The 26,885-nt window shown below is 44.5% G+C and overlaps 1 protein-coding gene across 1 annotated transcript in view; it reads right to left on the bottom strand.

Annotated features, from left to right (window-relative positions):
• The window catches only part of CAMKMT (calmodulin-lysine N-methyltransferase), a 984,732-nt gene that overhangs the window by 381,285 nt on the left and 576,562 nt on the right, over positions 1–26,885 (bottom strand). The gene's annotated exons all lie outside the window — the stretch shown is intronic.

Here is a 26,885-nt window from a genome sequence, read left to right as displayed (position 1 = left end):
GCTATTCCCCATGGTCCTGACGGAGTCCCCAGCATCCACTAGGACGTTAGAGAAAAGTATTTTTAACAGTGTGTTTTTCTAAAAATGTAAGTAGATAAGCTACATATTGGTAGATATGGTAAAATACACATCTAAAAAGTTGGTAGAATGGACATTATTTGATAATGAAAGTATTTAGCAGTATCTATAGCATTAAGGTAATAAATGAAGTCAGTAAGTCAATGCCACAACACTAAAAAACAGTCCTCTATATACAGTATCTCAGTGTTTTCCAACCACTGTGCCATGGCACACTAGTGTGCCCTGAGGAGGCCCATCAGTGTTTTGCCGCAACTAATGCCCTGGAACGATCAATACTGGTGGGTTTAGTGGTTGCACAGCCAGTTCTAATTTTGGGCCCAGGGCAGTGTTGGGATCTTTTGGCTTTCTCATATGTGGCTCAGGCATTACCTATGGAGAAGCTGCGACATGACATTCTAAGACACGCAACTGCACCATGCATCACCATTATATTTGAATGTGCCTTGGCAATATTTAAATCTTGTTCAGTGTGCCGCGAGTTGTAAAAGGTTGAAATTCGCTGCAGTATCTGATATAAAAGAAATAAAGTTAGAACAAATCGGATGTGACAGGATATATTGCTTCTACTACATATGTATAAAACGGTTGGCATATAAGGAGTAATAGTAATAAGGGGTCATAGTAGACACCATTGCAGTCCCCTGTAAATGTTCATAAAAAAAAATGAATTTCCCCCCAAAAAATGTTGATGAACAACATAAAAAAACAAAAATAAAAATCAATCACTGTACAAGTATCTGGTCCACTGGAATTAGCGAAGGTCCTCACTGGCTTTATGCCTTCTTGGTAATATTAGCAATGAGCATACAGAATGGTTATATCAAGAGTTACTAGGATACTGGCTTCAGCTTTCCCTAAAGATTGTAAGCTTGCGAGCAGGGCCTTCCTACCTCTATGTCTGCCTGTTTTTACCCAGTTTTGTTCTATTACTGTTGTTCTAATTGTAAAGCGCAACAGAATATGCTGCGCTATTTAATAAACTGTTAATAATAAATAAATAATAAATAGGTTGTACTTCAGTTGTCCCAATGTGTTAATAAAATCAATAGATCAATAGATAGAATTCAGTATATTGTGCAACAAGTTATAATAAAAAATCTGCAAACTTATAGAAGTACTGACAAACAGTAGGGACCAAAAAAATATATAATGGGGTAAATGTAATAGGGTCCAAGTTGCAGGAGGTATAAGGAATTTGTTACATAAGAAACATCTAGTAATGATATCCTGAAAGCTATTGTACAGTATCAACAAACTGGTTGTCTAAGATAGAGAACAAAATCTGTCTTTTCAGATCTGAATTGTCGTCTTTAAACAAATGTAAGAAAATAAAAGACAATTACAAAGAAAAAAGTATGTATTACTGGCCACAGGTGGTGAATCAAGATTCTCTTGGAGATCTTTACACAGACATAGAAGGGGTAGGATTAATAGATCCCTTTTTGAAAAGTCCTAGGGTAATTTTTTAAAAGTGAGTGTGGCGACAAACAGAAAAATAAATAATTAAAAATAGGATTTTGGTACTTACCGGTAAATCCTTTTCTCCTAGTCCGTAGAGGATGCTGGGGACTCCAAAAGGACCATGGGGTATATACGGGATCCGCAGGAGCTTGGGCACACTTAAAAGACTTAATCTGGGTGTGAACTGGCTCCTCCCTCTATGCCCCTCCTCCAGACCCCAGTTATAGGAACGGTGCCCAGGAGAGACGGACATTTCGAGGAAAAGATTTTTGTTTAAACTAAGGGCTACAAACATACCAGCCCACACCACAAACATACCGTACAACCGGAGTAACTTTAAACCAGATAACAGTATGAATTAACACCAGCAACAAGCTGAAACTAGAAATACACAACCCGTGTATAAACTAATTTAACCAGCAAGAAAACACTGCAAGAAACAGTCCGCACTGGGACGGGCGCCCAGCATCCTCTACGGACTAGGAGAAAAGGATTTACCGGTAAGTACCAAAATCCTATTTTCTCTTACGTCCTAGAGGATGCTGGGGACTCCAAAAGGACCATGGGGATTATACCAAAGCTCCAGAACGGGCGGGAGAGTGCGGACGACTCTGCAGCACCGACTGAGCAAACGCAAGGTCCTCATCGGCCAGGGTATCAAACTTATAGAACTTAGCAAAAGTGTTTGAACCGGACCAAGTAGCTGCTCGGCAAAGCTGTAACGCCGAGACGCCTCGGGCAGCCGCCCAAGATGAGCCCACTTTCCTGGTAGAATGGGCTTTTACTGACTTCGGCACCGGTAGTCCGGCCGAAGAATGAGCCTGCTGAATCGTACTACAAATCCAGCGTGCAATATTCTGTTTTGAAGCAGAATGACCAATTTTGTTGGAAGCATACAAGACAAACAGCGCCTCAGTTTTCCTAGCAACAGCTGTCCTAGTGACGTAGATCTTCAACGCTCTTACAACATCCAGAGAGTTTGGAATCGCCACAGCTTCCGTAGCCACTGTGACCACAATAGGTTGGTTAATGTGAAATGAAGAAACCACCTTCGGCAGAAATTGTTGACGAGTCCTCAATTCCGCCCTATCCGAATGAAAAATCAAGTACGGGCTCTTATGAGATAAGGCGGCCAACTCTGACACCCGCCTGGCAGACGCCAGTGCCAATAGCATAACTACCTTCCAAGTGAGAAATTTCAACTCAACCTTATGCAAAGGTTCAAACCAGGAAGACATGAGAAACCGTAAGACTACATCAATGTCCCCATGGAGCTACAGGAGGCACAAACGGAGGATTGATATGCATTACTCCTTTCACAAAAGTCTGAACCTCTGGGAGGACAGCTAACTCTTTTTGAAAGAAAATAGACAAAGCCGAAATCTGCACTTTGATGGAACCCAATTTCAGGCCTGCATCTACTCCCGCCTGTAAAAAGTGGAGAAAGCGACCCAAGTGAAAATCTTCCGCAGGAGCCATTTTAGACTCACACCAGGAAACATACTTTCTCCAAATACGGTGATAATGCTTCGCCGTAACCTCCTTCCTAGCCTTAATGAGAGTTTGAATGACCTCCCTTGGAATACCCTTATGAGCTAAGATCTGGCGCTCAACCTCCATGCCGTCAAACGCAGCCGCAGTAAGTCTGGAAATACGCATGGACCCTGCAACAACAGGTCCTCTCTTAGAGGAAGCGGCCAAGGATCTTCCACCAGTAATTCCTGAAGATCCGGGTACCAGGCCCTTCTTGGCCAATCTGGAACGACGAGAATCGCCTGAACCCTTGCTCTTCGAATGATCCCTAGTACCTTTGGAATGAGAGGAAGTGGAGGGAACACATACACCGACTGGAAAACCCACGGAGACACCAGGGCGTCCATTGCACTGGCTTGGGAGTCCCTTGACCTGGAACAATACCTCGGGAGCTTCTTGTTGAGACGAGACGCCATCATGTCGATCAACGCAATTCCCCAACGTTTTGTCACCTCTGCAAATACCTCTTGGTGAAGAGCCCACTCTCCCGGATGGAGATCGTGTCTGCTGAGGAAATCTGCTTCCCAGTTGTCCACTTCCGGTAGGAAGACTGCTGACAGGGCGCTCACGTGTTGTTCCGCCCAGCGAAGGATTCTTGTGGCCTCCGCCATTGCCGCTCTGCTCCTTGTTCCGCCTTGACGGTTTATATGCGCCACCGCTGTGATGTTGTCTGACTGTACCAGGACAGGTCGACCCTGAAGAAGGCTTCTTGCTTGCAGCAGGCCGTTGTAAATGGCTCTTAACTCGAGAACATTTATGTGGAGACAGGCTTCCTGGAGCGACCATTTCCCCTGGAAGTTTCTTCCTTGGGTGACTGCGCCCCAGCCCCGGAGACTTGCATCTGTTGTTAGAAGCACCCAATCCTGGATACCGAACCGGTGTCCCCCTAGGAGGTGATGATCTTGTAGCCACCACAGGAGAGAAATTCTGGCTCTGGGAGATAGACTTATATTCCGGTGCATGTGCAGGTGAGACCCGGACCATTTGCTCAGCAAGTCCCACTGAAACACCCGGACATGAAACCTGCCAAATGGAATGGCTTCGTACGCCGCAACCATCTTCCCCAGAACCCGAGTACAGTGATGGATTGACACACTCGTCGGCCTCAGAAATTCCCTGACCATCGCCTGCAGTTCCAGAGCCTTTTCTTCTGGAAGAAATACTTTCTGTAAATCCGTATCCAGAATCATGCCCAGAAAAGGCAGCCGAGTGGTCGGAATCAACTGAGATTTTGGCAAATTGAGTACCCAACTGTGCTGTCGCAGAACGACAGTGACAAATCTACACTTCTCAGCAACCGTTCCTTGGACCTCGCCTTTATCAGGAGATCGTCCAAGTACGGGATAATTGTAACCCCTTGTTTGCGAAGGAGAACCATCATTTCCGCCATGACTTTGGTGAAAATCCTCGGAGCCGTGGAGAGCCCAAACGGCAACGTCTGAAATTGGTAATGAGAATCCTCTATCGCAAACCTAAGGAAGGCCTGATGCGAAGGATATATCGGGACATGTAAGTAGGCATCCTTTATGTCGACTGACGCCATAAAATCCCCCCCTTCCAGGCTGGCAATTACCGCTCGAAGGGATTCCATCTTGATCTTGAAAACTTTCAAGTATGGATTGAGGGATTTTAGATTTAGAATTGGTCTGACCGAACCGCCCGGTTTCGGCACCACAAAGAGGCTCGAGAAGAACCCCTCCCACCGCTGGGACGAGGCAACGGGAACAATGACCCTCTGTAGACACAATTTTTGAATCGCTGCTAGCACCACCTCCCTGTCCGGAAGAGCTACTGGTAATGCCGAAATGAAGAACCGGTGAGGGGGTATCTCCTGAAACTCCAGTTTGTATCCCTGAGACACAATCTCTAGGACCCAAGAATCCAGGTCTGATTGAATCCAGACCTGACTGAATATTCGTAGACCGCGCCCCACCGGTCCGGACTCCCCCAGGGAAGCCCCAGCGTCATGCGGTGGACTTGGTAGCAGCAGGGGAGGACTTTTGGTCCTGGGCGCCTGAGCCTGCAGGAGGTTTCCTTCCCCTTCCTCTACCCTTTGAAGCGAGGAAGGACGAACCTTTTCCACGCCTGTATTTATTGTGACGAAAGGACTGCATTTGCTGATGTGGTGCCTTTTTCTATTGTGTGGGAACATAAGGAAGAAAAGAGGACTTACCCGCAGTCGCGGTCGAGACCAGGTCGGCCAAGCTGTCCCCAAACAAGACAGTACCTTTGAAGGGTAACGCTTCCATAGCCCTCTTGGAGTCGGCATCAGCGTTCCATTGATGGATCCACAACGCCCTCCTGGCTGATATCGACATGGCGTTGGTTCTTGAACCCAAGAGACAGACGTCCCTCGCCGCATCCTTCAGGTAATCTGCAGCGTCCTTGATATAACCGAGAGTCAAAAGGACATTATCTTTATCAAGGGTATCCATATCATTAGCTAAATTCTCAGCCCATTTAGCAATAGCACTACTCACCCATACCGACGCCACAGCAGGTCTGAGCAATGCACCCGAATTAGCGAAAATGGACTTCAAAGACGTCTCCAGTTTATGATCCGCCGGATCCTTGAGAGCTGCCGTGTCAGGGGACGGAAGTGCCACTTTCTTAGACAAACGAGATACAGCTTTGTCAACATTTGGAGACGCCTCCCATTTTTCCCTGTCATCAGAGGGGAAAGTATACGCCATGTAAATTCTCTTGGGAATCTGCCACCTCTTATCCGGCGACTCCCAAGCCTTTTCACAAAGAGTATTCATTTCATGAGAGGGGGGAAACTTCACCTCAGGTTTTTTTCCCTTAAACAAGCAAATCCTTGTTTCCTGTACCTCAGGTTCATCAGAAATGTGTAAAACATCTTTTATAGCCACAATCATGTACTGAATACTCTTAACTAACCGTGGATGTAAAGAAGCCTCAGTGAAATCGACCTCGGAATCAGAGTCCGTGTCGGTATCAGTATCTACCACCTGAGTAAATGGACGCTTTTGCGACCCGGAAGGGTGTCTGAACCTGAGACAAAGCCTCTTCCATGGACTTTTTCCACACCTGCGTCTGTGACTCACACTTATCTAACCTTTTTGATAAAGAAGCAACATTTGAATTTATCGTACTGAGCAATGCGAATAAATCAGGTGTCGGCTGCGTCGACAGTCCCAAATCTAGCCCCGCATCCGCTCCCCCAGTAACCTCCTCTGGTGAATAACATTCAGCCTCATTCATGCCGACACATAGTACCGACACACAACAACACACAGAACGTCCCAGCTAGGTGACAGGCCCACAATGAAGCCCAGATAGAGGACACAGAGGGAGTATGCCAGCTCACACCCCAGCGCCCATATATCCCAAGAAAAGATATATGTACCCAGCGCTGCTTTGTAATGATAATAAGTACCACACTGCGGCCCCCCCCCCATTCTGAATATCTCCCCGTTACTTGTCTGAGGAATGTGGAGATCCCGGCAGCGTCTCCCTTCAGCCGCGTGTTGAAGGAGAAGATGGCGACTGTGAGCCGCAGGATGAAGCTCCACCCCCTTCCCGGCGCGCTTCGGCCCGCCATATTTAAAAATGAAAAATGCCGGCGGGGGTTTCTGGAAACAGTGCAGAGGCACCGAAAAGCTCTCTGCCAGCCCCAAAACTCCAGTAACATGCTGCCCAGGGCACCCCCCCAGCGCCCGGCACCCAGTAAATACCGTTGGTGATGTGTGTGGGAGCATGGAGCACAGCGTTACCGCTGTGCTGTACCTTCCGTTACTGAAGTCTTCTGCCGTCCTGAAGTCTTCTGATCTTCTTATACTCACCCGACTTCTTTCTTCTGGCTTCTGTGAGGGGGTGACGGCGCGGCTCCGGGAACAAGCAGCTAGGCGCACCAAGTGATCGAACCCTCTGGAGCTAATGGTGTCCAGTAGCCGAGAAGCAGAGCCCTTAACTAAGAAGAAGTAGGTCTGCTCCTCTCCCCTCACTCCCACGCTGCAGGGAGCCTGTAGCCAGCAGGTCTCCCTGAAAATAAAAAACCTAACAAAAGTCTTTTTCTAGAGAAACTCAGTAGAGCTCCCCTAGTGTGCATCCAGTCACTCCTGGGCACAAAGTCTAACTGGGGTCTGCAGGAGGGGCATAGAGGGAGGAGCCAGTTCACACCCAGATTAAGTCTTTTAAGTGTGCCCAAGCTCCTGCGGATCCCGTCTATACCCCATGGTCCTTTTGGAGTCCCCAGCATCCTCTAGGACATAAGAGAAAAAGAAACAAGCCAGCAGCAGGGGAGGGACCAGACACACGGATAAAAAAAAGTGGCTCTATTCAAAACCAAAAAGGAGTGGTCTTGAATCTAGCATTTTATACAGCTTCATAAACTGTTCTCTTAAAGAAACTTTAGTTTGTTAAAACCTTTAAACATAGCAAATTTAGTGGAGTTGTTTAAGTTCTACAGGAAGATTAAACTAAAAGAATGTTCTATGAAGAATGGTGGAAAACTTAAGGAGATTGTGCCCTTCAAAACTGTAAGTACATTTGATCCACCAGATCGCGTTTGCCTCTGAAATCTGCAGTGGTCTCTGAATGAGTGTGGCAACCCAGCTGTTATCAGGTTGATCACTGGCTTGGCAAAGGAACCACATGATTTGCTGTGATAAACAACACTTGAGAGAATGTAATTGGAACCTCACATGTCTGTTGGAAGAACTTTCAGAGCCCTGGAGTCTACAGCATGGGATTCATCATACAGCACCACACACTTGCCTTGTATACTCTATAGCAAAGTCTATACACAGGAATATAAAGGTGATGGTCTGGATGTACAGTATCTATAGAGAGATAAAGGGGTTCTGGCTGGGTGTACATATAGAGAAAGATAGTTTTCTGGCTGTGTCTATACAGAAACTCCCTAGATGCAACTCACACAAATATTAACTTGTGTGCTGCCCTCACCCATTGCAATAATTGCAATAGTAAGAAATTCTTAATTTTACTCATGTAAGTCAACCCTACCTTTAGTCTTTATTTTGCACAAGAAAAATCAGCAAATTTTTCTCTGCACCCTTAGGGCACTACAAATTATTTCCGTAATTTTCTTGCACAGACATTGGATACTCTGTTGTGGCCAAAAACTGTTACTCTGTAGCAATCACTTCTAAAATCAGATACATTTTATGTTTTATATGTTTCATACTTTCATCTATGGGAAATGCAGTGCTTACTTGAATTAAAATTGTGTGTGTACAATATTTAACTATTTTGATTATTTTATAATAAGGTACACTGGCTTTGTTGGATGATTAAAATGTGTTTTCTGTGAGAGTAATAGTCACATTGCTTGGAGCCACAAAAACAATATTTTGATGAGCCAAATTGTGATAAGCAAAATATCACACTAAATTGTTCCAATTTAATTTTTGAGGTATTTCCTGGTGAAGCCAAGAGTATTTATGATGTCCAGGACATTTGCAGATATAATTATTTTTTTTATGATATTTGCATATTAAAGTACTGTGTTTGACATCCCTTATGTTTCTTTATTCCAGTGTTCTCCCTAAGGCTTTTTTTCATGGGCACACTGCTGGCATTTTTCCCACACTGCCCAGCTGGCAGTTGCAGCATCAGGCACCCAGGGCTGCCCAGCTTTATACAAGATTATGCTGGCATGTATAGCGCCAACCAGTAAAAGGGTGCCATGAGCAACACTTACTGCAAAGAGCCACCCCCACTGGAAGAGGAATCCATGTCGGGGCTCACCTTCACAAGTCCATTCTGCTTTGACCCCGGGCCAACCCCGTACTGAAGTCAAGCACTACAGAACCACTGCCTCCCCGTCTCCTACCCAGAGCCTGGCAAACAGTACTGGGGGGCAGATGTATTAAGCTTGGAGAAGGGATAAAGAAGTGATAAAGCAGTGATAAGTGCGAGCTGATAATGCACCAGCCAGTCAGCTCTGGTAATTTTTCAAATCCGTAATGATTGGCTGGTGTGTTATCACCTTGCACTTATCACTGGTTTATCACTTCTTTATCCATTCTCCAGGTTAATACATCTGCCCCAGTAAGTGATATGTTGTTGGGAGAGAGGGAGTCGGCCCATACCTACGTTCTGACTCTCTCCCCTGGGTGCAGAAAAAAGTCTGATACAACCATAAGCTTTTACATAGTAGGCAAACGATATAATGCTTTAAAACAAACGATATACTGTAATCCATTAAAGCAAATTATGTACACAAACAGTAAATAAATGCCAGGCATATTAACAATTCTCCCTCTTCCAGCATGATAGAGGACAGATACCAATTACCCAACTCTGGAAGGGAAACAGTGACTATTATCCCATTGTAGTGATTATTATCAGACTGGAGATGTACTATATGGAGATATATATATACATATATTCTGTAGCTATATAGATAGTTATAGATTGAAAGATATACAGTAGGTCACAAGATCATCTTAGATGGACTCGAAATAGGCAGGTTTTATTTCTATGTCTTCTGTGGTACATTAGCTACTACTGATTTCTTTCTCAACTTCCCTTCAGGCAATTTATGCCCCAGTATTACTGATCTCAAAGGGTTGTAAGAAAATAAAAAAAAGCTGTCTTACGCTCAAGACACTGTCATTTTTCCAAGCAAAACTCATGCCTCTGTACCTTAGCTAAATGCTTTAAATTGCAATTTTGATGACCCGAGCCGTGAATAGCACTTTCTTTGAATGTTGTTCTTGAGTGCTGAAAGTAACCACTTTGACAGTGAAGAAGTGGATCTTGCAGCTCTGTAACTTTTGCGCACCACAAGATAAGTACCTCTTTAATATCGTCAAGGATTTTAACTTTCTTATTAGTGGTGCAGACAGCTCTATACAATATATATACTTTATATGTTCTATGCACAAATAACCTTGGAGGCCATTCAATCACCTATAAATGTCAACTACTAGGCTGGTGAATTACAGGAAGAAAGAATAGTGGTTGCCACTTTTCTGATCAAGTCATAGATTTCTCAACAAAGACTACAATATGTCAGACCACTGTGCAATGAAATATATTTGTCTGGTATTTAATTCTAGCAACGATGAACATTTTGAAAGATCAGCTAGACAATTATGATACAGTTTTAGACCAGCGACAAACCTTCTGTGTTGAATTTGAAGAAAAGAATATTAATGACAGGAAAATTAGGAAAACAAAATACTGATTCACAGAATATCCTTATAATGCTACTGCTCAATCTAAGAAGTAAAAAAAAGTTTAAATTAAAAAATTCTGTACTTCCCCTTTTAAACTGGGTGGGTAAAAAATGTCAACATGAGAATGTCGACATGGACATAATGTCAACATTGACAATATCAACATTCATCATGTAAACAATGCTGATATTTTAGAATGTTAACATGTAGTTTCCAGTGGGCCAGAGGCGACTCATCTTCTCCTGACGGCGCATCTTCCGTTTTCTGGCAGTCATGTGACCGCCACTTGCGGGTCAGACTTGCGGTCCTCCAGCTTCTGGTAAGTATATTTCCCCCATGCCTACTAGATCAGAAACCTAAACCCCACTACTTGTAGCCTAACCCTAACCTCCCCCCAAAGCAGAACACAAAGGGAAGTATCCAATTAGAGGTGAAACATCTGGTGTGATAAATGATAATTTTTGCACTTTTTTCCGATATTTTTTTTTTTACAGGCTATCCAATTTGGTTGCCTGTAAAAAAAAGAAAAAGAAAAAAAAAGTGAAACCTGTGTGTTTTTGTCAGAAACAGCCCCGTTTCCGCATGAAAACAGGGATGTTTCCAGGTATTTGGTTTCACCTGCCTGGCGATCTGCAGTGTCCCATGCCCGCCGCAGCAGCAGCAGGCTGGGACTGAAGGCAGGGCGCTGCAGCCCGGGAGGTGGCACTCGACGATGTGACCCCTGGCAGGGAAGTCGGAGCAGCCCCGTGACCTGCATCCCTCCTCTTTTTCGGCCCCTGGCAGCAGTCACATGATGGGGGGAGCAGTCATTTGACCGGGGGGAGCCTGAGATGCAGCACTGCATCGGGAGTTGTCAGGAAATGGCACCCGGCGAAGCAACAGGTGACCCCCGAAAGTCGCTGCTCATGCCAATTTATCGGGGCTAATAGAATATAGGATTACGAATGTTGACTTTGTTATTGTCAACCTTTTGACTACATCCCTTTTTACAACTACCGAAGAAATATGAAGGGCAGCAGCAAGATGCTATTATCTGCTATTATCCAAAGTTAATCATCCTCATTCACATACCATTCACAAATGTGGAAAACTAAAGAACCATGGTATATCAGAATTGTAAGGGCAGAAGGCTACTTTTGGTGTCATTGTTTCATGTCACTTATTTGTATTGGAACATGTCAGCATAAAAAAGTCCTGATTATTCTTGATAATAGGCAGACATGAACATTTTTTCTTTTTTAGCAATCACCTTTACTTGTGATATTTAGTGTGGAAGGGCAGAGGTAAAGCAAGTGTGGCTTACAGTGGAAATTGAAAGAGTAAAGAGAGTGTACCAGTGTCATAAGGTAGGTGGGCATAAGTTAGACTCTAGAAGAGTGATGGGCTTTCAGAGAACATTTTAAGACTGAGGAAGAGTTTGATCAGGTGTGATAGGGAATTCCATACAGGAGAAGTCTTGGAAGTAGTTATCAGAGAAGGCAGAGAGTAGGTCAGAGGTAGATCTGAGACGGTATGAAGATGAGCGTTTAGAGAAGAAGTTTGAACTGAAATTTTGAGATAAGGTTTGATTATGAAGGGGCAGTATTGTTGTGGGCTGTGTAGATGGGATAGAAATTTGAGTTGGATTTTGAAGGCTCTAGAGAAAATGTAAGGATTTAAGAGTGGTGTGCAAGATGTGAAACAGTGAAAAAAGTATGATCTGTTTTGCAACCACATTTAGAATGGATGTGAAAACAATGGCAGATAGGGCACAGTCTAACGATATTTTGAAGGTGGACGTGACTGAACTGCAAGATCAACTTTAAGGTGTAATTTATAGGATGGAGTTAGGCTGACTCCAAGGCAGTGGGCTTGGGAGACTGATAACATTGTGGAGGGCATACAGAGGGGTGAGGGTGTGGAAAGTGCAGAGGTGTTGAGACAGAAGGTACAGGACATGGGGTGAGAAGACAAGATGAGTGTAGAGACTCCATCCTTAGTTACTGAGGACAAATAACTGAAGGGTGGAAAAAGTTTATAGGAAAAAGTGAGTGGGATGTGAGTGTCCGAGCATGGTATTCTGTTAAGTGCTGTTAATTTGCTTCAAAGTTGGTGGCAAATTCAATGCTATGAGGGAAGAAGGTAAAGGTGGATTAGGTGGGCAGAAAAGTAAAATGGGTTATCAGGGATTAGAAGACTGGGTGATATTAGAGATGTGAAGCAGTTTTGCGTGGCTTTTAAAAAAGCATGGTTATAAGCAGGGCCGGTTCTAGGGTTTTCGGCGCCCTCCTGCAAACTATAAATTTGCGCCCTCCCACACTTTATAAAGGGACAGCGTGCGCTGGAAAAAGGAGTATGTTCTCACAAGGAATGGGTGTGGCCACATAAAGTACCCCCATTTCAATTAATGCCACACAGTAGCACAATAGTATTCACATTACACAGCAAGTAGTAGTGCCGCTTATACACATAATGCCCATAGATAGTAGTAGTGCCCTGTATACGTAATGGCCATAGTAGCAGCAATCATTATACGTAACGCCCATATTAGTAGCGCCACTTAAACGTAACACCGATAGTATTAGCGCCCCTTATATGTAATGCAAATTGTAGTAGTGCCTTTTATGCGTAATGTCCATAGTAGTAGCTCCGTTTAAACATAATGCCCACAGTAGTAGCACAGCTTATACGTAATGCACATAGTAGCAGCGCCGCTTTTACATAATGCCCATAGTAGTGCCGCTTTTACATAATGCCCAAAGTAGTAGTGCTGCTTTTACGTATTGTCCATAGTAGTAGTGCTGCTTTTACGTAATGTCCATAGTAGTAGTGCCGCTTATATGTAAAGCCCATAGTGGTAGTGACGCATATATGTAATGCCCATAGAAATGGCACTTATACAAACAACCCTCCCACACACACATATATACACACACACACCCATATATACACACACACACACACACACACCCATATACACACACACACTCTCTCTCTCTTTCCCTTCACTTACCTAACAGTTTGGCTGGCCATAGCAGCAGCCTGGTCCCGTATAGCTCCGCCCCCCCATTCCCATGTAGCCATGCCCCCTTTTCGGCTCGGACCAATCCCGATGTCACAGGTGAGTGGGAGAGGAGGCTCCAAGCTGCCGGCGCTGCTGCCTGTCACATAGTGTGACAGGCAAAGCAGCCAGCAGCAGCAGGGGGGGACAGGCCGGCGCAGCAGCAGGGATGCAGAGCAGAGACAGCGCCTCTCCTGGCCTGGCGCCTACCTGCTCTGCATCCCTTTGCTGAGGGGGCCTGGTTATAAGATGAAAAGTTAGAGAAGGAAGTTAACTCTTGAGATGGATTTGAATCAGTAGTGCTCAGGTTTGCAATATCATTTTTGCATGTAGTGTTGTAGAAACTGCAGCTACAGGATAGGGTCGTTACAGATATCCTTGGTTTTATGATTTACAACTATAAAGTAGGGGTTATTTACAAACAGAAAAATACTACTACTTCTTTTTGAGTGCCAACATGTCTGCTTAGAACATTTCAAATGCATTCAGACTTATGACTTAGTAATTAAATAAAATAAAAGTCCAACCAACTACCACTTTAGAGCAATCCCCATCATTCACATCACCTTTTTTGTTATTTTCACTGCAAATATTTCTGTTTAACCTCCTTTGGGTATTAAATAATTAATTACAGCAATGGGACTTTAGCGCTGTCTTTATTACATGCGTCTCCTTTCTGCATTGAAATATCTCTATTACACTGTTTACAATTTGCCTAGAAATAAGCTGTTTAGCTGGCGTAACAGGAAGGTACAAAGTCCATCCCATTATAAGTAAAGGGTGAAAAAGAAACCTCAGAAATGGTGGTGAGTTCAAGGATTTCTAAGGTGGTTGGCAATCGTATGCTGGCCATACATCAAGACAATATTGTACAATACTCTGGCAGTGTGTGGGAGCAAAGTATTATCAACTGTTTGCTCCCACATGCTGACAAATGGTCAAAAATGGTAGGTCCTGTTTGATTTTCCACAACTTATTCGTTCAGGTGTAGGGGGAACATTCCCCCTAACTGAACGATAAGTAGGCGGACACTAGCCAATGCTTTTGCACCCGCTGAGTAGCTCCCTGCCTGTGCTGCCTTGCTGCGCTGGCAGGCGGCTACTCACCGCGTCCCGGGTCGCAGCGGCTGCATGTGACGTTACGCAGTCATCGCGGCATGCCCCGCAACAGTCCGCCTGCGTCGTCCGGACCACGTTGGCATGCCCCCTCCCACCCCGCGACCGCCTCTGCATGTTAATCGGGCAGAGGCGATTGCAGCCCCGAGGTGCTGTTAGCATCTCACTGGGCCTCCCGGGGTGCGCAGGCGCTCTCCACAAAGGGCTTCAGACTGCGCTCGCTGCCGCTGCAGCGATCCATTTTGAAGTACCCCCTTAGTAACCACTTGAGATACGAAGCACATAGTGCCTCAGTGATGTCACTGGTTTGTGGCAAATTCATAGCGCACATAGCTGCCTTCATTACATGTCAGGCAGGGTATACTTTAGTGAACGAAACCCTTTGAAGCAGATTAAATTTTTTTTTTTATATGGCGCTACAAGGGGTCTGGGAGGAAAGGACAATCACAAAAGGGAAGAGGGCCCTGCTATAGAGAGCTTACAATCTAAAGAGGAGTAGTAGACTGAGGGAAGAAACAGTGAGGAGCATGGAGCAATGGATTAGGATGAGAGCTGCGAGGCTTTAATAAAGATTAATTCTTTGAGTGAAATAAAGTTATTTAAGAACCCAAATCAGGTAGGACAAATGTAAGTACAACTCATCACTTTTGGAACTATGATTAAGATTTAATAGGTCTTAAGTGCAACCGCACAGTTCAATTATAAAAAAAACAACAACATGCAATGCGGCATTGATTTACAATTATGTAATATGAGTACAAACAGTTATGACACGGCTCAATGAAATGTCACCAAAAATTACAGTACAGTCATGTTTCCTTTGCAAACAGCGGCAGTACAGTGATCATTGCAGTCACTGAAAAAACATGTAAGTAGTTCCAGCTGTGACAGCATTTCACAGCGGCATGAGGCTTTAACTGGTGCTATGACCTACAGGGCCACCCTCTCTAAAATAAAATGTGATTAAGACTCCATTGCAGCTTAGCACCAGAATCCTCCAGAGAAGAGACTTTGTCAATCACCCTGAACAGTGGTGATAATAAGTGATTGCTCTGTGATGTGTTCACTACACTCAGGCCTCTGGGGTGTGAATGTGAAGTATATTTATCTAAGGAGCTTGAAATTTATAAAAAAAATAAAAAAATAAAACCTGCTTTGCCTTTCGGCGCTCCGGCTTAATGGAACAATTGCGGAATGTTAGACATGATTTCACTTACATTTGGTCTGCTAAGACTGTTTGTACAGCTCTTAATGCTTGAGAGAATGTATAAAATATGCTATAATATACCATTTACAAATAATGTACTATAAAGTACAAACATGATGGTATATGAGCTGTGGTGAAGCTGGGTTGTGGTCAAAAATTTCGATATTAGGACGGCTTTATAGCCGAAAACGTATCGCAAGTAATTGGATACCTCCCTTAGTAGCAGGTGTATCTGAGACATGTTAGCATACTGTGGAGTGGTTCTCTATAGCAGTGCATATGTGCCATCTACTAATTGATTTCATCTAAACTGTCTATCAGTATGTGTGTATTAATTCAGTTCAATTAAGATACAACCCAATTAAATTTCAATATGGCAGCCCCAAAAAAAACACTGAATGGCAATAACCACATTGGTCTGGTTGCATTGATCAGCCAGCTGTCACCTAATTAAGATTGAAGCAAATGCCCAATCAGTGTTTTCTGCATCCGGCCAAACGGGCCATGGATGTTTGGGGTCATCTTGAAGGACCGGATCTTAGAGTTTGCATCGAGATTATGGGCCTAATTCAGTAAGGATAGCAAATTCTGCTAATCAGCAGAATTTGTTATACTTTGGAGCACATGCTGGGGGCCGCCCATCGCTGGGCATGCTGACCGGAGCCGCTCCTTCTTCAACAAGCAGAAATTGCGAATTTCTTGTTAGCAGAAATAGAGAGAGCCTCCACACCACCACCGCAATCACGCCCCCGTTCACGCCGTACCACCCACCATTCATCCGGCTCCGCCCCCGAAACGCTCCAACTCCTCTCTGGAAATGAAGTGTTGTCTCCCCCCCTCCCCCCCGGGATTTGCAGTAAACAGCACTCGTATGCTGTGAATAAAATGCCCACGACTATTCACAGGCACATGCGTAAGCATCCGCTCCCATTGAAAGCAAGTCACAGGACAGGCAAGTACAGGAACCTGGGACATGGACCTGTATTTTACACAAATACATAAGCTATAACCGGCAGAGAGGAGCTGGCCTGGTTGCCTTATCATAAGGAGTTCAATCAATCAGTGCAGCCAGGGAAGGAGGGACTCCTAATTATACAAGTACTGCAAATGCAGCTGCAGCACTGCAAAGGGTGGGGTATTGTAGACAGTTAAAAGGTCGACAGTAGAGATGAGCGGATTCGGTTTTACTCGGTTTTACTCGGTTCTCAAAACCGAATCTTATTGGCTATCCAAAACACGTGACATCCGTGAGCCAATAAGATTCGGTTTTGAGAACCGAGTAAAACCGAATCCGCTCATCTCTAGTCGACAGTCCATAGGTCAACACCTTAGGGTCAACAGGGGTCAAAAGGTTCATAGTCAAATGTTGACATGAAAAAAGTAGATTTTTTTTTATTGGTGTTATTTTGTGTTTTTAAACGTATTTCACTCAAATTTGTTTAAATGCTTCACTCGCCACACTACAGGCTCGGTGGCTCACTCAGCTCCGCTCACCAAAAGGTTACTAAAAGTAATAATTAGAGTCATGTACAGTAAATGCAGCAAAGGTTGTAAAAATATGAAAAACCCTGAAAAACGTGACAACCATATGTGTGTGGACCTTTGGACCCTGTCGACCTCTTGACTGTCATCCTCTTAACCCTGTCGACCCTATGGTGTCAACCTATTGAATGTTGACCTTTTAACTAACAATAACCTCTTGATGTCACTTCCAAATCTAAAACTATATACTTTAGCTACTCATTTTAGGTACATTTCCGATTGGTTGCTCTCTAAATCCTCCTACACTTCGCTCCCTTTAGATTTAGCTTTATTTAGCCCATACTCTCCTAGTGCCCTCCTTCATTCCAAGAAATGTGACATTCCCACTCATATCCTACATCACATTATGTTTCATGACACTTATTCAGCTTGGTTAATTATTAATAAAAAACTAACGAGAAATCCTACTTCTTCTCCATACAATACACTTTGGGGTAACCCTTCATTTTACCCATCACTTCATAACCCGATTTTCCTCACTTGGAAAGATAAAGGTTTATCTCTCACCTCACAGGTCTTTGATCCTGGAGGAAATATTTTGACTTTTTCAGCTCTTCAGAAACAACACCTTTTACAAACCTCTAATTTCTTCATGTTTTTACAAGCTCGACATTTCGCCCTTTCTTTAGACCCCAACACTAGGACTTCATGTTCCACTGAACCCATTACTTCTCTTTTACGCTTACTTATTACTACCCCCTACCGAACTAAATATCTTTATTCTATTCTTTTACCTAATTCCAACACTAAACCGTGGCAATTACTGATGTTATCATGGCAATCTGATATCTCCAAAGTCGATTCCACCTTGATACTTACGACACATTGTCATAGGAATCTCAAATATTTAAACTCTTCATATCTTCAAGAAGTACACTGGAAAACGTTACACAGAGCATACATTTCCCCTGCACAAAGACAACATATCTCTCCGGACACTTCCAACGCATGCTTGAAATGCCATCTTTCTCATGCTTCTTTTTTCCACTGTTTTTGGGAATGTGGCAAGATAAGGAATAAGGTAATTTCTTTTCTAAATTCTTTATTCTCTTCACAAGTTTTCCCTGATCCACTAGCCTGTTTATGTGCGAACTTCAAAAACTGGTTTCCCAATTCTGCTCTTACTCCTCATATCCCGTTGTTGGTGACCATTGTGACACTTGCAAAAAAAATTATTCTTATACATTGGATTTCTTCTTCTTCCCCTACCTTACAAGAACTTAAATTTAAATTACTTCAACTTCTCTTTTTTGATCGAAATAACACTTTCCCTGATATTGACAAACATGTAGAAAAATGTTATGCTAAATGGTCTCCCTTTTTACAAACCTTAGATCTGCCCACTCAGGATCGTATTATGAAAATCTATGAAAACACAGAATGGCATTTAATACGTACTCTTGCTTCTTCTTAATATCACCTTGACCTTCATTCACTTTGTACTCATACCTACACTTTTTTATTTTTTTATTGCAATGGATATTTTCTTTTTACTCAAGATCAGATGCATTCCCCCCCCCCCCACCTTCCCTACCTTCCTCCCCTGTCATCCCCCCCCCCTTTGCTCTTATCTTCATTATAGTTGTTATTACTATTTATAAGACATCAATGTTTGAATCCTCATTTATAGATTACCTTGTTTCACATTTGTTGCTGCTTCCTATTAGAATACTAAAATTCTTAATGATTGCGGCAACGTATTAATCATTAATGTATATCTGGATTCTCTATTTTGTATTGTTCTTTATTACTACTTCTCTGGTATTGTATACACCTCTATTTTAAATAATAAAAAATTGTATTGAAAAAAACAAAAACAATAACCTCTTGATGCAGGTATGTGTAAGGATTCGCTATCAGTGAAAAGAAGTCCCATGACTCCTTCCAGCTGCCCGGCGTCCTGGGTGTCTGGCAACGGCACCAGTGTCCTGGTTGTCCAGCAACCAGTGGTGCCATTGGACCCTGCGGCCGGAAGGTTCGGTGTCCCAGTTGCTTAACAACAACCGGGACCCAGGTGGAGAGCAGCTGCAGTGGGTACTTGCGACAATACCACTCGTTTTTAGAAAGCAATTTAACAACACCATTCCTATTACAGGTATATGTAGTGAGAGGCCAGGAGGGAAAGTCATAACGCCCCAAAAGGGGATTAAGGCCCAGATTTATCAAACCTTGGAAAGTGATAAATTGTATAGTAATAAAGGCCCTCATTCTGAGTTGATCGCTCGCTAGCTGCTTTTAGCAGCAGTGCAAACGCTAAGCCGCCGCCCTCTGGGAGTGTATCTTAGCTTAGCAGAAGTGCGACCGAAAGGATCGCAGCGCTGTTACCAAAAAAGATTGTACAGTTTCTGAGTAGCTCGAGACTTACTCCTAGCTAGCGAACACTTCAGACTGATTAGTTCCTGTTTTGACGTCACAAACACGCCCTACGTTCGGCCAGCCATGGCTACGTCTCCTCAGCCACTCCTGCGTTTTTACACACACTCCCTGAAAATGGTCACTTACCACCCAGAAACACCCACTTCCTGTCAATCACTGTTCGGTCAGCAGTGCGACTGAAAAGCGTCGCTAGACCTTGTGTGAAACTGCATCGGCTTTTGTGAAAATACGTCGCGCGTGCGCACTGCGCTCTTTACGCATGCGCAGAAGTGCTGCTTTTTTACCTAATCGCTGCGCTGCGAACGAAAGCAGCTAGCGATCAACTCGGAATGACCACCAAAGTACAGAATGAGCCACGCCAGTGGAGCCATCGCCGAGAGCGTCTCCGTCTATCTGGTTGTGCAAGCCACGAAGGAGACGCGTCCCATTCACTTGAATGGAGAGCGTCTCCAGCCGCACGCCCAGACAGAGATGCTCAGAATGGGAGCGTCTCTGTGCACTCATGGCGTGACTAGGCGGACGGATCGCCTAGTCACGCCGGGAGTGCACGTTTACGATGGAGCCGCCTCAGATGAGCATGGCTCCATCAGTACCAACCAACCAGCTCCTAACTGCCATGTTTTAGGATGTGTTTGGAAAATGACAGTTAGGGGCTGATTGGCTGGTACTTTATCACTGTACAACTTATCACTCTCCCAAGCTTCATAAATGTGAGTTTTAAGGTGAAGGACATGGGACTAATTCACAAGTCATGCAACCACAGGATAATCTAGCTATAGTTGTGGAATGATTTGATGGACGCATACTGCAGAGGGTCTCAGGGCCAATGTGAGCCAAAGCAAGGCATTAATTTAGTATTCTATCCAAGGCTGCCGACAGAGATGTCCAAAAACCAGAAATTGAGGATCTTTGCAGAATAGGAGCTTGAATGCAAGAATTTCTTCTGAACCAGGCAAATCACATCAACATATTTTGAAGGAAGGAGAGGACTGTAGATGAAGTAGAATATTTGTCTTGATAAAGGTAACATGGCCTATCCAGAAAATAGGCATATTATTCCATGCAGTCAAATCTATCTTTATGCAAGCCAACAGGTGTTATGGGAGATAACTCAACTTTCTTAGTCAACATAATCAGTAAATATTTGATTTTGCTGGCATGCCATTTTAAAATTAAAGTTATGGTCACTGTGCGTTGTTTCAATTTGCAAGATATCTTGATTGAACCTAGTTCTGGCAGCTAGTGGTTCTTTAGTTAAAATGAAAATAAGGGATAAATGAGTGCTCCGTTTCCTGGTGACATTGCTAACGGGTATAGGAGCATTCATTCGTCAACAAAGATGTGAACAGACTGCTGTATAATGCCGAGATACCAGTACAAAACTTTTCCTGAAAGCCCATTGGAGATGAGCGTTCGCATCATAAAGGGCCACCCAATGCAGCCTTCTGGAGAGCATCAGAGATGGCTCCCAGCAGGGCCGCTATCAGAACTAGTGGCTAATGCAAGCTCTCATGGGAAGACAAAGATTTAGAGGCACTCCTCAGGAAAAGTAGGGAGCAGAGGCAATCATTGGAAGGAAGGGTGGGGTTGCAGAGGTACACATGGGTAGTGAAGGAGGGGTCAGAGGCACTTATGTGGAGGGTGAGGGAGGCTCTCACAAGTGGTGGAAGGGCAAAGGCACACATTAGGTGTGGAGTTGGAGGCAGGGACACATAAGTGGAGTGGGGCAGAGGCACTCATGAAAGTGTGAGGCAGTATGGGGAGGGGGCCAGAGGTAACATAATAAGCTATACATTGTAGAGACAAACACAGGGAGGGACATGGACAAACATTAAAGGTGGATATGGCTGTCTCCCCCTGATGGCAGCCTGACTCCCTATATTTATTAAAATAATGAATTAAATCTATATTGTCTGCAATGGTCCGTGGTATGGCAGTCAGATCTACAGTACATAATCTGGTGGATCAGATATAGAACAGAGCTGAACCTATTTTCTAGATTTTGGCAAAAGTTTACATTGACATTTAGCTTCTTTAGGATTTTTACGCTTTTAGAGAATAACCATATTAAAAGTGCTTGTAAAAGCAGGATTAAAAGTCAGTCCTCCTGAAAAATTGTTTTAAATACTGTAGCAGTGTTAGTTTAGGTGGGGTGAAGTGGGTCTCCTTCAAGAATACCATGTGACAGCAACCTGTTTTCAGGGTTACATGAAGAAAGGAAGGTTTATTTAGAGGGTTAAGTTTAAGTGACATCGATAAATTGTAAAAGGGGACCACAAACAACATTTGCATCTGTTTAGAGTGAGAAACATCACCCAAGAGTAGCGTGTATAAAGGATAATGAGGCATGGAGCTAGTAGTTTGACAAGCAGACCGGAGGCAAAATTAATTACCTGTGGAGTGACATGATTACGGCATAGCAAAAAATTTTGGGAGCAGGTGAACTACAAGAGAGTGGAGATATAGGGAGGGAAGCAGTGGAGTATTAAGAAAAGATGGGACCCACGTGTAGCCTTGGTTGCGGGCCCCCTCCTTTCCGGCAGCTAGTAGACTCGGGCATGATTGTAGAGTCTACTGGGAACATAGCGCATGCGCCTTGTTCCCGGTGATATCTCCAGTGAACATGCGCAAATCACTTGGAAATGGCCGCGGTGAGTATACTATATGGGTGCAGTGTGGGTCCCCTCCAGACCCAGGGAACCATGTGCACCGCACACATTGCACCCATTATAGAAACGCCTATGGATGGAAGTATGAAGGTTGTCTGATGATTGAAGAATAAGGTGATTTATGGTAGACTTACCATGGTTAAATCTCTTTAAGCGAAGTACATTGGTTCCACAGGGAAACATCGGGGTGTAGAGATGGATCTTGATCCAGGCACCAACAGGCTAAAGCTTTAGACTGTCCCAGGATGCATTGGGGCCTCCTCCATAACCCCGCCTCCAGGCACTGTGAGCTCAGTTTCGTTAACCAGTCTAATGCAGGAGCAGGCAAAAGAGAAGGTAGATGTCAGTCACATAGAACCACATTTTCACGATAGGAGAAGGGACTAGCGGGATCCAGAAGGGATGGCCCCTGCTCAACTGCTGGTCCTGCAGCCACCAGATGAACCTTTGGAGTCAAGGAGACCATGTGAGACCTGATCCGATGAGGCAGGCCGTCCCACTTGGCAAGGATTAGCCTCTGCAAAGGGCGGGAATGAAATTGAGCATACCCTACCATGTCGAACACCGACACCATCAGGCCTAGTACTTGCATCGTGAGTGTATCAATACTCTTGGGCGAGAGAGGAAGTATCTGATCCTGTCCTGAAGCTTCAGGATCTTCTCTGGAGACAGAAACAGCCGATGGCTGTGTGTGTCCAGCAGTGCCCCCAGGTGAATTATGCTTTGAGCTGGGACCAGCGAGGACTTTTTCCAGTTGATGAGCCACCTGTGGGCTTGGAGGAAGTTTACCGTCAGTTGTAGATGACTTTGGAGGACATCGTGGTAGTCTGCCAGAATCGGCAAGTCATCCAGATACGGCAGGATCCTGATTCCCTGGCAACGGAGATGAGCCGTCACCACGGCCATAATCTTGGTGAAGATCCGAGGAGCCATGGCCAGTCCAAACAGCAGAGCCTGGAACTGATAGTGTAGTTTGCCAATAGCAAACCGCAGATATTGCTGATGCGATATGGCAATAGGTATATGCAGGTAAGCATCCTGCATATCCAGGGATACCATCTAGTCTCCGGTTCCATGGCCAGTACAATTGAGCGCAGTGTTTCCATACGGAACTTGGTCACTCTCACAAACTTGTTAAGTGATTTGAGGTTGAGTATAGGCCAGAAGGACCCATTGGGTTTCGGTACTAGAAACAGGGTCGAGAAGTATCGTTTGCCTCTCTGGGACTGAGGTACCGGCACCATCAATCCTGTATCAAGGAGGGAACACACAACCAATTGAAGCGCTTGCGCTTTTAATGGATCCGAAGGGATAACAGTGGTGCAAAACTGGCGAGGATGACGTCTCTTGAAAGAGACTGCGTACCCGTGAGAGACAACTTCTCGCACCCATGCGTCTGAAGTGGTCTTTAACCAGACCTGGGTGAATCGGTGAAGTTGGCCTCCCACCCTGGGGTCCACCCCGTCATGCAGAAGGCTTGTTGAAGTAGATATGTGTAGGTGATGGGGATGTCCTTCCACAGGCGCTAGTGGTGATAATTACCTATTAAGGTGACAAAGTGCAATCACAAAAGTAACATGATTGTGAAAAAAGGAGAAATGATAATGAATAAAATTCCTTATCTTGAAAATGGATGGGCAGGAGGATTCTTCCTCAATAAATATTTCTCAGTTCACAAGTTCACATGTGAAGAAGAAAAAAGGAAAATCATGTGTAGCACAGTAACAACACTTTTTAATACTGACATACAAACATGACAAAATATATAAAATGACATATGGGACTAGCACAGTCTCTGTATGTGCGGAGTCAGAATAATTACCAGCATGTCTGGGAACTGACAAAAGGTTCCCAAACAAGTTCTTAAAATGTCCAATCGCCTCTCCGGATAAGCTGACTGGATTCCGTTCCTGGCAAATGTTCTGTAACCCAGATGTAACCACAGAAGCTGCAAGGTCCACTGCTGACCCCTCAATAACCAATGCGTTTCCACCTGCTTTGCTGCAGGTCTTTTTCAAGGTGAGATGAATCAGAATTTAAACTTGTGTTCAACCAATCCTCGTTTTGGTGTAATTATTTCAAACAGCTGTGTGTTTCCATGGATACAAGGTCCTCCAATCCTATTAAGGGGCTGACCATGGTTACGTTATATCACTTCCGGGACCACGGACACCAAACGAAAAAATACCAGTATTACACTACTCATTTCCGCCAACCTCCCTAGCGTGCGTTTGCCAACCCGAATCGGAAGCCCCAGACGCCAGCTTCCGCCAGCATTGCCGCCAGCGTCTGGGGCTTCCTATTCGGGTTGGCAAACGCACGCTAGGGAGGTTGGCGGAAATGAGTAGTGTAATACTGGTATTTTTTCGTTTGGTGTCCGTGGTCCCGGAAGTGACATAACGCAACCATGGTCAGCCCCTTAATAGGATTGGAGGACCTTGTATCCATGGAAACACAAAGCTGTTTGAAATAATTACACAAAAAATAGGATTGGTTGAACACAAGTTTAAATTCCGATTCAACAGACTACCCCTCATCTCACCTTGAAAAAGACCTACAGCAAAGCAGGTGGAAACGCGTTGGTTATTGAGGGGTCAGCAGTGGACCTTGCAGCTTCTGTGGTTACATCTGGGTTACAGAACCTTTGCCAGGAACGGAATCCAGTCAGCTTATCCGGAGAGGCGATTGGACATTTTAAGAACTTGTTTGGAAACCTTTTGTCAGTTCCCAGACCTGCTGGTACTTATTCTGACTCCCCACACACAGAGACTGTGCTAGTCCCATATGTCATTTTATATATTTTGTCATGTTTGTATGTCAGTATTAAAAAGTGTTGTTACTGTGCTACACATGATTTTCTTTTTTTCTTCTTCACATGTGAACTTGTGAACTGAGAAATATTTGAGGAAGAATCCTCCTGCCCATCCATTTTCAAGATAAGGAATATTATTCATTATCATTTCACCTTTTTTCACAATCATGTTACTTTTGTGACTGCACTTTGTCACCTTAATAGGTAATTATCACCACTAGTGCCCGTGGAAGGACATCCCTATCACCTACACATATCTATTGCTATTTTGGAGTTGTTTGGAGAAAAACTCCTCGGGGTTTGTCTTACCTCTGGGCTGCTTTTCCTTGGTTGTTGCGTGATTCCATTATGTCCAATAAGAACACTCCCTATTGTATGTGTTTAGAAGTAGGCTGACGGGCTGCCCAGGATTGTTTTGCCTTGGGCTTAGTGGTTTTGGGAGCGTGAGATTGACTCGGGTATGCTTGACCTTTTGCTTTCCCTTGAGGCAAAAAGGAGCGAAAAGTGGTACATTTTGCCTTCTGTGCAGAAGGAGTAGTATTAGGGAGAAAGGCCGTCTTAGCAACCGCCAAATCAGCCACAATTTTAATGAGGTCTTCCCCAAATAGGATGTCTCCCTTAAACGGGAGAACCTCCAAGGACTTTTTGGAGTCGAGGTCCACCTTCCATGACCTCAACCACAGAATACGGCGAGTCAGGATGGACGTAGTCGACGCCTTGGCTGCCAACACACCCACCTCAGAGGACGCCTCTTGAATGTAATAGGTAGCGGTGGTAATATGAGACAGGTATTGTCTGGCATTGTCAGATATATCCTGGGGCAACTTGTCCTCTAATGCTTGAACCCATGCTTCAACTCCTTTTGCAGCCCAGGAGGCTGCTATAGTGGGTCTATGTACAGAACCTGTAAGGGAGTAAATAGGCTTCAGGCACCCCTCCACATGCTTATCTGTTGGTTCCTTCAGTGAGGTGACAGTGGTGACAGGCAGAGTAGATGACACCATCAGACGGGTGACATGGGAATCCACCGGCTGTGAATTTTCTCACTTGTTAAACAACTCAGTAGGGAGAGGATAGCGAGTTACCATCCATTTAGACAGGGAGAATTTCTTCCCTGGAGTAATCCAGGGTTCTTGTTGTATGTCCACTAAACGGTCAGAATGTGGTAATAATGTTAAACTTATCAGGTTTTTTAGACACCGTAGTGGAATCCTCATCACCATCTAATATTTGAAGGATCTGCATAATAGCAACCACTAGGTCAGGGACATCAACCTGAGTTGTAGATTCCTCGTCAGAAGCAGCTGTGTCAGTGTCTGACGGGACAGTGTGCTCCCAGTCTTCTTCAGAAGAATCTTCTGAGAGATTAGTGGATTTTGAGGAGGAAGTGGCCCGCTTAGAGGACCCCGTGACACGAGAGTGTCTTATGTCTAACCAAAGATTGATTCAATTGCTGCAACTGGGTAGACAAATAATCCACCCAAGGTGGATTTACCATAGGGACAAGATGTGACTGTAATGGTACAGGAGGTCTCATAGGGGGCGTAAGGTGTGTCACGAGCATATTTAACATAGATGAGAACGCCGCCCAAGGTGGCTCCTGATTGGTTACAGGAGTTGCGGGCTGACTGGGAGATATATGGCACATACTACACAGACCATCATACAAAGTCGAATTGAGATGAGGGGGGGGAGACCAGCGGGGAGACGAGGGACAGCTGCAGGCAGACAGGGGACAGCAGCACTGCAGGAGGATGTGGCACACCTGCCAGACCTCTCGGCAGCGTCCTCCCGGTTCCAGCAAGCGGGACCTCACTTGCTGGAGCCGGGTGGATGCTGCCGTGAGCGGCGGCTGTGCCACATCCTTGTGCAGAGCTGTG

The sequence above is a fragment of the Pseudophryne corroboree genome, chromosome 4 (genome assembly GCF_028390025.1).
Source record: "Pseudophryne corroboree isolate aPseCor3 chromosome 4, aPseCor3.hap2, whole genome shotgun sequence".
Classification (NCBI taxonomy): domain Eukaryota; kingdom Metazoa; phylum Chordata; class Amphibia; order Anura; family Myobatrachidae; genus Pseudophryne; species Pseudophryne corroboree.
The sequence above is the reverse complement of the archived record's forward strand: the minus strand, read 5'-3'. Positions and strand labels throughout refer to the sequence as shown.